This window comes from Triturus cristatus, chromosome 6, assembly GCF_964204655.1.
Source record: "Triturus cristatus chromosome 6, aTriCri1.1, whole genome shotgun sequence".
Taxonomy (NCBI): Eukaryota; Metazoa; Chordata; class Amphibia; order Caudata; family Salamandridae; genus Triturus; species Triturus cristatus.
The window spans coordinates 232,715,203-232,729,139 of NC_140589.1; the positions used below are offsets into that span (position 1 = coordinate 232,715,203).

General features: G+C 42.7%; 1 protein-coding gene across 2 annotated transcripts in view; it reads right to left on the bottom strand.

Moving 5' to 3' along the window:
* Positions 1–13,937, bottom strand: part of GCFC2 (GC-rich sequence DNA-binding factor 2) — a 255,188-nt gene that overhangs the window by 226,671 nt on the left and 14,580 nt on the right. The gene's annotated exons all lie outside the window — the stretch shown is intronic.

Consider the following 13,937-nt stretch of genomic DNA (forward strand, 5'->3'; position numbering starts at 1 on the left):
CTGAGTGAGCAAACCCATCATCGAAATTAGCAGGCCAATCTTGAAGACGACCGTAATGAACCCGAAGTGCAGGGTGTTGGATGACGCATACATCTTTACAGACCACTGATAATGTTAAAGAAAAAGACACTACTGTGTAATTAAAGCACATTGAGTGCATAGTTTAATTTACAGGGGTGAAACCAGTACCTTAATTGTTGTACACGGCTGTGCTTTTATTCTGCAACATCGTTTTTGGCTACCAGGACCTGCAAAGCGTCAACCTGCAGAAGCAGGAGCTTGAACGCAAAAACGGAAGTGTCTGGCTTCGAGCCCAGTGGCACATGTGGTCTGTTCCCTCTCTTCCGTGCAGTAAGGGAGGGGGAGGAGCGGGTGAGAGAGGGGGGAGGAAAACCGGCCATGCAAGGAATGCTAGAAACCAGGCTAGCAGCTGTGCGCATGCACGACATTGCGAACGCAAGCTGGAGGCCTGAAAACAGCCACTAGGTTAGCACTTCCAAAACCTGCTTACTAAAACTCTCGCCAGATCAGCGCTATAAGCGCTGGCTCAGGCGAGACCTAAAAAGGAGCACAAATCACGCCGACTACCAATAATGTTCTTGAACGCTTTTCTACTGCAGTTCTTGGTAGAACCAGACTTCTAGAGACATTCAAGGTGGATTTAAACCTGCTCAGTTACTGGAGGTACTTTCTGGACTGTGGACAGTGATAGTCGCAAGCAGAACACCTACTCATAATTTTGGAATCCTACTCCTAGCTATGGTGAAATTAAAGGGAGGCATTGCAGCCTACAAACACTCAATAAGCAGAAAGGAACCAAATGTGCTCCAACAAAGATTAGTCTTGCCACAAAGACACAGTGTCATAAAATGCGAGCCGTTATATACAAAGTATGGAACATGATGTTGGGGTTTCAAACCATCTGGCTCAAGAATTTCTTTGCTAGGCTTCCCTGCGTTGTACCTCTGATCTACCATCCCTTCTGCCTGATTGTTTCATTATGTTTTAAAAAGCAGCACGGCACGAGAAGCTAGGAAAAAAAATAATCACAAGCCTACTGACAACAGTAACTGGAAAGGCTTGAAGCAAGAGCATGGCAAAGGTGTGGCAAAACGCCTGGATGTGATGACTGCTGCCCAGACAAAGCATATAACATGAAAAAAAAAAAAAAGAAGTATTGATACTTGGAAAACAAAATACACAAAACATTAAATGTCAATATTCCAAGGTTGTACAATAGCTGACATAATAACTCCCCTCCCCAAGTTAGACAATGGAAAACAGGAAAGAAAAGGGAGAACTGAAACACTTTTGTTGCATCCAGACTACAACCGCAGCCTGAAATAGATGGCAGTGCAGCAAGTTCAAACAAGCATTGGCATAGCCAATAGGTCTCGCCTTTGGGACCTTATAAGAGTTTAGCCATGCAACAGTTGCATAACTAAATCGTGTTGTACGCGGTGCGCGCCCATGCACTGTAGCTCTAGGCTGGCCTGGTAGCACCTTTTGGAGCCCTCTCAATAAGTCTCGCCAGACCAGCGCATGCGCTGGGTCAGGCGAGACCTAAAAATGGAGGTCAGGGGACAAGGTGTTCAAATGACTCATTTTGATTGTGGTTAAAGACCTGTAGAACAAGACTGCTAAAATAGATAGCAAGTTAACTTCAATAGACTCAGCAGGGGAATGGATGGTAAAGAGACAGATGCAACTGACTGAGAACTACGAGGGATGACAGCACAAATAGCTTGGGTGGAGTCTTCAGTGCATGGGCTGCAACTGGCTAAAAAGGATCGGAGTAAATTCAAGAACAGAATGGTATCGCTAATGATGTGTATGGAAATCCAGATGGATTTCAAGGAGGACACCATGAAGACTGACAATATTGGTTTGGTGGGAGTGCCTAGCAGTATTCAATCAGAAGGATATCACCTGGTCTTTATCCAGAGCTTCCTAGAGAAAGGAATTTTGAACGATACAACCCATGCCTCTGTAAAGGACCATCAAGACCTACAGAATCCCTACTAGAAGTTCAATAAATATGTGGCGTTTGAATGCTCTGTGTAGGTGGAGCGGAGTAAACCATTATAAAGAGAAGGGGTTCTGTGCGAGGCCTTTAAAAGGAGGTCTGGAGCCTCGCTGGAGATCAAATCTCAATCTTTTCGTTTACAGCAATGCCCCACAGCGCAGGAGGATTCAGCTGCCATATTTAAAAAATAATAATAAAAAAAAAAGAGATTGGATCCCCTTGCTTATCATGGCACCCCTCTGGGAAATCATACCAAAGATGACTGCACCCTACCAGAACAACATAACGATAGCGAATCATTAGGAGGGAGCTCAACGGACATCACAGACTGGGGTAGTGGAGAAGACAATATCGACCACGCGGCAGACAACGAAAAAGAAGAAGAGCACACGGATGGCAAACTGGATGGAGGCCACAATTTTTGGGAGAAAATACTGTGCCCATCCAGCCCTTCGTCCTGCCGTTTACTGGATGGATGAATCCACACATGCAAGGAGTGAGGTGGTCCGAAACAGACCAAGAGCATGTCGAAAGATCAAGAGAAACAAGTATCCAGCACAGTAACTCGCTAGTGTTCAATCTTATAGACCTTGTCTTAACCCAAGACCAACAAGTCCTCAATAAAGGGTCCCCACCACCTCTTTCGACCAATTCAAACTCCACTGTGAGATAGAAGAATTCTGTAGAAAACTTAAACTGAAATCATATTACACAGACCTACAGAGCCAACCGTTAGCAGGAGGCACAGACCTCAGAAGGAAGTCCACATTCTGTGTAGACTAACTTTTAAGGGTTCGTTATGTATGTATAAATATCTAATTTGCTGTTGTTCAAAAGAGCTCACACAATCAATAGATCACCCAACAGAGAATATAATTAAAAAAAACAATAAGGTCTCCAAATGGAATACAGTGGCCTTCCCAAAGGCACACCCTCTTTAATGTACCAAATACGTACAATTCACATATATACACACAGCACACACACACACACACACCACTGACTTTCATTTGATGTGAATCATACATAAAGATTACTGGCATAGGAGTGCATAATCTGTTGAAGCCAGCTTTATCTTCCTTTGAGTCAAATCATGGTTTATAATTAGGGTTCCCAGTTTTATGGTATTCAATTGTAAGATTACCATCTGTATTTATCCATATTTATTTTTTAGCCATTGTATTTGTATTTGACCATCTTCATTTTATATTTCTACAATAAATGGAGAAGTAAAGTGGTATATTTTCACATTGATTTGATAAACATGCACTCATACTTTGATATATGTCCTGTTTTAGCAAACAAAGCATCCAACTATAACAGATACTACACAGACAGGTAAATATTAGCATTATATTCAAATAAATGTGTAAATGACTCGTACGCCGTTTCCTTTGAAGTAAAGCTTTATTGGAACAATCCTGACACAACATGCGGAGACGGTGTGGTCCTGTGACAATCTCCAAGCCCTCCGCTTACAACCGTCTTCTCAATGACAACACATTCCAACATGCAATATCATTCTCTACTATGTGGCAGGCGCGTGCCAAAGCCATCACTACACATCTTCCCTTTTTATACATTAGAAGAAAGAAGAAAAGTGGAAAATAAATAAATAAAACATGAAAATAACATAACACAAATTGTCTGAGTTCTATACATTACACTTAAAACAATTTTCCAAGTATAATACATTACTATAAAGGATCGAAGATATAAAAATATTTAATCACACATGTAATCATTCAATCTGGTAGGCTTCTTCACTATTCTTCCAAACTTTCCAGTTTTAACCTCAGTGTTTATTTTTGCTTGAAACAGGAGAGGTTGAGCTTCCACCATTAAAAACTTCCGGCGGGGCTGTACTCCCACCCTTAGACATGCAATCATAACAATAGTTATCTGCCTGTGTACAAAGTCACAATGTGCTAATAGTCACTGATACAGTACCGCAAACATGAAACACTGGCCTTTCAACGTATGGTACAAAAAACACATTAAATATCAAATTTATTTAATAAATGTAATTTTTCAATTTATTTACATAGTAAAACGTACACCACAATAATCCAAGCGCATCCTACATCACACACACACACACATTTGTTCGACCAAACAGAAACATACCCACACATACTCATACATCCTACAAAGTAAGGGTACAACATTTACCAAAATATCAATATATACACAAAAGCAAATACCGCCACACGCAGTGTGAAGCAATTAATAACTCTGATATCAACAAGAATGGAATAAATAAGATCAATAACAAGATTAACACATGAAATAAGTAATCAGTTGATGGTACAATTCATGTTTAAGGTCCAATTTCTTCTCAGTGTATTAATAGTTGAGAAGGGGGGAGACAAGAAACCCAACAAGTTGACAAGAAGAGCTCCAGCGTCGACTCGCATTTAGGTGTGTGACCCAGATATGGATCTCACCTTCTTCAGGGCACACTGATCAGGTGCAAAACAAGGGAGGACGCGCCTGGAATAAATGACCAAAGAATTGGCAACAGAAGATCAACGTAAGATGAATGATAAGTGGGCTCTGGGCCCAAATCAAATTCAATGGGACAGCCAGGTCCCTAAGCCAGGGGAATATAATATCAGAGTCCTCGAGAGCAAGACCCAGGCTCACACACTGGAGAGTCTGAGGATTAAGTGAACCATCATAAGGGCCAACAGTCCTCTAGAATAGAACCCAGGATTGGCACAACTAATTGTCCATGATAAACAAACTAATAAACCCAGGTTAAAGGAGCAGCAGGTTCAGGTTCCCGTCCAGCGCCTCCCGCCGATACGGAAATAAGACGGGATACCGGCAGGATCCCAACACAACTGAAGCTACCATAATTACAAGCTTCCAGTGAACCTGCAACCTCAACTTCAGAGGCATCCGAAACCACATCTCATTACCCTCACTATTCCCTCCTTCCTGCTCATCATACAACCAATCACATTTTCCACCTTCCCTTACTTCCCCCTTATTACACAGAGAGAAGGAACTCATGTGCCTTACTTTTCCATTGGTCAAAAGTGCAGCATACAAAACACCTTCTCAACTCTATGTGGTCTTGTATATCTGCTCTGTCCACTCGTCAAGACTCCAGATCTTTTTACTTTCACCACATCACCCACCTGTAAATCCACATGCTTGCATCCATTCTTCTTGTCAAAATAAGTCTTGTACACCAGTTTTGCCTTGTTCACCTTATTCCTTACTACGTCAGGGTCCCAGGATACCCTCTTGGTCTTAGGCATCCAACCAATGTTGTCTTTGGAAAATGTGGTTCTTCCTCTCATCAATTCGAAAGGTGAATGACCTGTAGTGATGCACGGGGCTATCTTAAAACATCCAAATAGTGCGAAACAATTCCACCTCCCAATTAAGGTTGCTGTTCTTGGCTAACTGATTCGCACCCTTTATCACTCAGTTAAAACCTTCCACTACACCCTTCCCTGCAGGATGATATAGCGAAGTGGTATAGTGCTTGATGCAGTGCTTAATTTGTAAAATATTAAGTGCAGGTACTCAAATTTTTTAAGGAGGCCACACCCCCTGGCTCCACCCACTCACTCCACTGGCCCCACCCACTTCCTCTATTTGCTCCACCCACATCCAGAACTAGTATTGCTGAACGTGCCATAACAAGGTTTAGAACCGAAATCTCCAGGTTGAAAGGTCATGAAGTGAGCCATGTGCATTGCCATAAGGATGCACAAGAGGACAGTCTATACCCTGTACTGTGCACCTGTGGCTGAGGGTCGGTTAGTAGCCACGTGTGATCGAAGCACAGATGGGCCAAACTGTGACACAGCAAGATCCTGGGGATGTTCCTGTCACCCACAGGGGTGTAAATCTAAAAACGCCACACATCCATCCAGAGAGGTGGAAGACTGAGCACCACACACCCAGGACATATCACCTCCATGTCCCTGGCCCACATGAAGCCCATCAAGGCCCCATTAGCTACAGTATGCACAGGCTGCCAGGGTCCGATTTGCAAAACACCTGCAGGTGTCAGACAGTGGATAGAGAGCCATGTGAAGGACGGAGCTCCTGTCTGGAGTCCAGTGTTGGCAGCGAGCGGACCCACTGCACACAGGTTACACAAATCTTACAGGCTTAGGCCCCGGCCAGCAGTATTAATATTATAAAAGTCCCCAAAATTACCAATCTAATACCAGTACATGCGTTACACCAAGGGTGAGCACCATCATGTCAAGTATGCCAATAATGTGTTAAGAATTGTCACATTATTTCAGGCAACTCTTATGCAGGAGTGGACAGAGTTGTGCCAAGAATACTCAATACATGTCAGGAAATACCACTGTTATGCATGTTCTGATTTGCCCCATCAATCACTAATCATTAGTGCATGTTCAGATCTTCACATCCCTCTTTAATCATAACTATATGTTTAGATTTGTCCTATTACACAGTAATCTGCCTCTATCATTAAACCTTGGTGCCTTTTCAGATATGGATCACCATCACACATTAATCTTGAACTCATGTTCATAGCAGCAGTCAGAAATACTGAATGCTGACCCATATTTGCATCATCAATTACACATATTGGCTGCACTGCCGCATTTACACTGTCACTCACTAATTTTTAGGGCATGTTCAGATTTTCACACTCTCTCAGTAATCATAGTGTGTGTTCATTCATAACCCATGCATGCAGATATTTGCACTGACACTCAGTAATCTTCAACATGTGCCAGCTTTGCACCATTACGTAGAAATCTTAACTGTATACCACGCTTTTGCCATCACTCATTTATGCTTAGTGTAAGTTCAAACTAGCCCCATTGCTTGGTAAACACTAGTACATATTTATTTTTTTCCCCATCACTATCTAATTCTTAGTTCATATTAGCATTTGAGCCATTTCTCTATAGTCCCCACTACTCAGTAATTGTAAGAACATGTTTATTTGTGCTTTAGAGCAAGACCTCTGGACCTAGGTCTCCTTCCGCACAGCAACAAGACTAATATAGATTCCAAGTACCTGTTAACAAATTCCCACTGTTATATACTTCTCCATAATCCAAAATCCTTATTCGATTCTGTAATCCATCGAGTGATCTAAAATACTTCAATTGCACACACATGTAAAATGCCCCAATGTATTTCGTGTACGGCCCCTTCATGAGGACCCTCACATTACTTATTGGTTAAAACCTAGTCCTAGAGGCAAGAAAATAGCCAGAAAAAATAGTACCACATATTTACAGTGTACTAATCAAGCAAACATTTTGGATTTTGAGTAATGAATCAAACAAAGTATTTAGATAATTGTATAAACCATATGCACTTAAATTTCTGAAATAAAAATATGTATAAACATTGGTATGTGATACATAATCATTTGCATAAACAAAACAAAATCACGATCTCATCTTGGCATTTCCAGTACTGGCTTATTTCATGCTCAGCAGTACAGTTGCCATCTTTGTGCAATTATATACCAGAGTATTTGCTTTATTTTTAAATACTCAAACCATACTGTAAATCATAACTAATATTAACTGATATTTCACAATCGAAACAATGATAACCATCTTCACTCCGAAATCTTGAATGTCTTGAGTGTCTGTCTATCTTTGCAACCTCACAGTGTCATCTTAAGTATTTTGGGAGCCCCGGGCAAGAAGTTATTTGAGGGTTCTGTTCTGAACAATTTTCAGTTGTATTACCTATTTTCTGATAATTCAAGCTCCACAACGCAAGATACTACCGATTAATATGTTAAAGATTAAGACGGAGAAATAGACAGAAGCAAAATTGAGAACAAGTTCATTTTCTCTGGGGCCCCTTAGATGGTTGGGCCTTGGCTACTTGCTCTCTTGGCTTACACAGACTGTGCCCCACACTGCCCGCAACACACTGTCTTCTTGACCAAGTATGGGACCGTCACCCGTACCAGCAGTAAGTAGTTACTGAGCGGGACTCTGGGAGTGGGACGGTGGGTGTACATGACTCACACGGGGGGTGAGGGGGGACCACTATTAGGCTTCATAACATTAACTGATTAGGCCACTGCGCAGCTTAATTTTTTTAGCTCAACTCTACCAGGCCCTGCCGCCCTCACCTGGTGCTTAACTCTAGTCTCCGAGTCGGAGTAAAGCTCAACGTGGCCCAACGTCGTCAGGTCGCGGCCCTCACTACTGGCTACTTTGAACGGTGGCGGCCATTGAACCGCGATACTCGCCGGTGCGGTGGTGAGCGAGGTGCGGCCATGCGGGTATGCTGGGGCATGGCAAAAGCAGGGAATGCGCGCGCATTGCATGCAATCTGAAAAAAATCAGCGCACGCTGCCTGCTGCCTGTGTGCTGCCGCGCACAGCCCCAACCCCCGCCAGGTGCCCTGCCCAACTCAGTGTCCCGCCCACTGATCACGGCGCGGCCGCTGGGCCGCCAGTGCCTGATTGAGAAGAAGTATACAGTCTGCACACTGTACACAGTATCTCCGGAGTCCGTAGTCAGACTGGAAGTTAAACACTTGGGTTTTACACTGCCAAGTGTCCCGTAGTAGCATTAGCGAAGCAAGTAAGTTACTTGTATAAAACTGCGTGCACCTGAGTGTGTAGACCCGGCCCTGTTAATTAGGTGCCGGTGCTAAGCACCGGAAAGCACCGGCACAAATTAAGCACTGGCTTGATGGTGTTTACTTTTCTTTCTCTTTTTACAGGTAATGCATTTTGTCAAGTGAGCTGTGACAATAATTGTGAAACAAAATGCAGTAAAATTTCAGTTTTTTCTTTAAAACAACATTTGAACAGCTTGTAAATTAATAGTACAAGTAGATCAGAAATTATGAAAGAACTTTTTTGTGTAATTCAGAAGTGTGATGCAAACAAAGATTTAAATTGGAGGAAAACAAAATCAGAGCGCTCTACTTGGTGATGTGCAAATGACAAATATTTGCAGAAACTTGATTTCCAAACATTGTACACTATATAGTTTTAAAGCCACAAGTCAGTGACAAATTCTGTGGCCATTTCAATGTAAAATATGCTGATTGCAAATAGCAGTGGACTGCTACTTTATGCATTTATTAAAAGGGATAGTTTTTAAACATGATGTGAGAGACATTCCTGGCCAAGCCCTGATGACAATCATTTAATGAATTAAGAGACAAGTCTGCACTCAAGCGTATCTTATATGTGGCTAGATTTGCATTCTATATAGAGCTAATGTTTAGTCTATTAAATCAAACAAAAGCGTTTTCTGTACAGCAGACGTACTGAGCTTGCGTATTTGAAGGTGCTCTCATATGGGATAAAGAAGAAAATGGAATCTCAGTGAATTAAACTACTTGCCCAGGATCACACAAGTTGAAACCAATTTATGGGTCAAGAGCATTATGATTAGGTTGAGTAGATTATTTAAGTCACTAGACCTGCAGGTCAAGTAAAACAAAATTGGATTTTTCAAGCCCCGTCTATAGTGCTCTAAACCCCACACACAGGATAGGGCTTCCCGTTCAATCACTAACCATTTCTCCTCAGTGGGTGTTAATAATCGTGATCTGAATGCTACTACACACTCTTCCCCATGGTCATGTATCTGTGAGAGGACAGCGTCTATACCTTTAGAACGAGCGTCTGAAGTAACCACAGATTTCAATGAGGGGTCAAAACCTTGTAAGAGCATGACTGAACACATTTCTTGTTTAATTAAAGTAAACTCCGATTGACACTCATGGGTCCACACAAACTTGTTCTTGAGAAGTTGTCTGATGTCATGTGTTTTACTTGAAAAATTAGGTACAAATTTGGAGTAAAATTCGACTAAACCCCAAAATGCTCTGACTTCATCTTTGCTACCTGGTACAGGTGACTTTTCTATAGCTTCAAGCAACTCCTTCTTGGGTTTCATACCATTCACTGACACCTCATGTCCTAGATGGGTTACACTCTGCCTAGCGAACTTACATTTTGTTTAATCCGCAGTCAAACCTCTGGGACTCAAAATATTCATCACTTCCCTGACTGCCTTATGATCACTCTTGCTTCTCCCCATTATGAGTATATCAGCTTGGAAGAAGGAAACATTCTTAACATTCTTGAACAGTTTATACATTAAACGTTGAAACATGACTGCTGCTATAGCCAAACCAAAAGGTCCGCTCACATACCTGAAACAGCCAAAAGGTGTAACAAAAGGTTGTTAAATTGAGACTGTCTTTGTGCAAATGCACCTGGTGGTAAGCAAAGGTAAGATCAATGGTTGTGAACCACTCCATTCCCTTGGTGACTGAAAGCATTTCCCTTATTTTCGGAAGAGAAAACTGGTCCACAACAATGTTCTTGTTAACATCTCTCATATCCACACAAACTATTTTTCCATTCGCCCTCTGAGCCTCCACCAATGAAGATACCCACTCACACGTTTCCACTCTATCACTCCCTCCGAACAAAGTTTCTCTAGTTCTTCCTTGACCTCTTCTTTCAAGGTTAGGCGTATACTCCTCACTTTATGGACGTGGGGTACAGCTTTTTTATTTGAAATAATTTTATGCTGAACCCTTCATATTTCCCTATGGAACCAGAAAATACCTCAGGATATTCCTCCAAAATATCTTGTTCCAACGTATCAAATTCCTGTACTACCAACCATGGATCTGAGCTGTTGGGGTCAAGGATGATCTTCAACTCTTTGATCACCTTTCCCCACCCCAAAACTGAGAGTCTTGTAACAGCGACATATAATGTACACATTGCACGCCGGTCACTAAACTCAGTTTGTAAAATCCTCATTCCCACCATATGTATGTGCTCCCCAGTAAAGGTCTTAGGACAAGTGTCAGCAGGTTCCAACAAATTACCTACTACAGGTACAATATTTTTTTTGCCAAACTTTTTCATTAATGATGGTGTAAGGCGAGCCGGAATCAGGTGTTACCGTAACAACTACACCCCCCTTGTTAATCTCACACTTAGGTTTTTTCTTGTGGTGTTCCCCTACTTCTAAAACACCAACATCCACACATAGAACACACATATTGAAGTTCTCATCATCAGAATCTTCTGACTCGGACTTCAAATCTTTAACGAGAAAGTTTACTCCTCTACCATTCTGTTTCCTGCACACCTTCTGGTAAACCCCTACCATACCACAGCCCTAACACCTTTGGTTCCTCGCAGTACATCTTTTATCATTGGCCAAATGTCCTTTATGACCACATCTAAAACAACAAGCACTCTCATCCCTGTACGTGGATTGATTAGAACAGCCTGCAACATTTTCATCTTTTCTGGCACCGGCTTTAGTTGTGTTCTTTACAAATCCTTGGATCGTACCTTTGCGACCACCCTTTTTTTACCTCCCCCCTTACTTGCAAGGACGGCTCTAGCACACCTACCAGTTAACTCTGCTTTTTTTCACCAGTTCAACTACCTCTTGGAGTGTGGATTCACCCATGGTCCACAACTTGTCTTGTATATTAGAATTCGCAGCATGCATGATTATCTGGTCACGAATAAACTTGTCATGTAAATTGGCAAACCCACAAGTTAGTGGTAGATTCTTTAAGGCTGCGACGTAATCTTCAACAGGCTCATTCTCGCCTTTTTCCCTATGAAAAAATGTGTATCTATCTACAGACATGCATACTGTAGGGTTAAAATAATTATCTAAATCTTCCAATACATTCTGTAAGTATGTATTCAAAGCTTTATTCGAGGAATATACTCATAAAAGCACAAACATACATTTAAAATACATCACATTAAAACTGTTCCTATTTATACATACTGTTAAAACAGTTGTGCATACATAAACAATAAAAATCTTTGGTGTACATTTACACAGAGATTACTTGTTACCCCAGTTATATTACATTAATAGAAATTGCCCTCCGTCTAATGGACCATGCCCACCCCAGATACTTTGCTGTACCCAGAACAATAGGCATATCAGTGGTGGTGCAAATAATTCGTAGCGCCTCAACACCCCTGGTTGTCCCTAGATTTCTACAAACAGGAGCTAACCAAACTCTTCTCGGGGTGGCATAAGCTTTACACAGGAATAGAAAGTGACCTATATTTTCCTCAGTTGCACCACAAACCGGGCAGCACGAGGTGGTTGAACTCCTCCACCTACCCGTCAGTGATCTCAGAGGAAGGGCACCTGATCTTAACTGGAAGAAAAGCTTCCTATCCCCTGGGTTAGTAATACTGTCCCAGTATAGTTCCAATACAGGACACAGTTTGATTTCTAAGAAACGCCCCGCCATTGTGTCTGATCTCGTTCTACTCCAGAGTCTGCCATCTATCCAGTCCCAATATAAGCTTTTAATTATGTTTTTACTTGGAAAGGGTTCCCCAGATGGATTATCCCATAGATTGGAGAGGCCGAGGTCACCTAGAGCAGTCCTAAGATTTTTTAACCAGACTATTTTATGAAAGGTGTCAGCTTTAATTATGGCAAGGAACCCTTCTGCATAATGCCGTATCTCTGGGATAGTCCAGAGGCGTCTCCAATAGAGAATCGGGCGCAATCGCGCTCGGTCACTAACTGATCTTCTCCCTAAATCAAGACCGAGCGGGATTAATGGTGTACTCTGAGGGAGACCCGTGATTCCCCTAAGGAACCTATTCTCCGATATTTGCAAGGGGAGATGCCTCTCGAAACCCCACAGCTCAGCCCCATATAGGGCAGACCCAATAGCCTTGGCATCATATACTGCCAGGACTGGTTTTATAGGCTTTGATTTAGACTTTGTGTTCCACCCGAAGGGCCCCCGATATCTGTTGATGCCTCAGGACCGCCTTTTCTATATGTTGAGACCATTTTAGATTGTTTGCTATCTGCACCCCAAGGTAGGTAAATACAGTAACCACCTCAAGCTCACAGTTGTTCAGAAGTATTTTAGGCCGGGGTCTACGTTTTGGTGAGAAGGCCATCAGCTTGGTCTTGCCCACGTTAACTTCCAGGCCATGTTCCCCACAGAAAAGATCGAAGATGTTTAAAGCTCGCTGCAAGCCAGCCGGTGTTTTAGACAAAATCAGCGTATCGTCGGCGAACATCAGGATCGGAACCCTGAGGCCCGCCAACGAGGGTGCATCGACCCTGGCATCCAGCATCCGAGCCACAATTCCGTTAATAAATAGGGAAAAAAGCAGGGGGGCCATAGCACACCCCTGTCGTACTCCGCGTTCAATCGGAAAGTCGGCAGATGATTCACCATTCATACCCCACTGAACTTTGGCGAAATTACACTCATGCAGCCTCATTATCAGAGTGAGTAACTCAGCCGGAAGGCCTATTTCGCTCAGAACTGCCCACAGCTTTCTCCTCGGTACCAGGTCGAAGGCAGCCCGCAAGTCGACAAAGGCAACATACAGGCTGCCCTCGCCGAGCACCACCGTCCCCCACTGCAGCAGAGCAAAGCGAAACACCTGGTCGACTGTGCTTGTAGCCCGCAGAAAACCAGCCTGATAAGGGGACAGGGCGTTGTTCTCATCTACCCAGTCCATTAGTCGATTTACCACCATTCTCCCTACCACTTTTTGGATAGTGGCAATCAAACTTATCGGCCTATAATTGGCCGGGAGGGACCGATCCCCTTTTTTATATATGGGTATAATATTTGCTCCCTTCCATAACTCTGGGACTGCCGTTCCCTTCGCAATAGCATTTCCCAAAAGGAATACATACCTAGCCCACCTCGCCTTTTCGTTTATAAAAACATCAGAGGGTATCCCATCTAGACCCGGGGCCCTTCCCCCTTGGGCAGAGCATATTGCAACTTCAGTTTCTTTAAGGGAAAATAAATTCCCAGTGGGGAATACAGCTGAAATTACTTTCACATCCTTAAACTCGGTAATCTCAGCATATTGGGGTTTGAAATAATCCACCCAGGTACCCTCAGCGACATTATTGTCGGG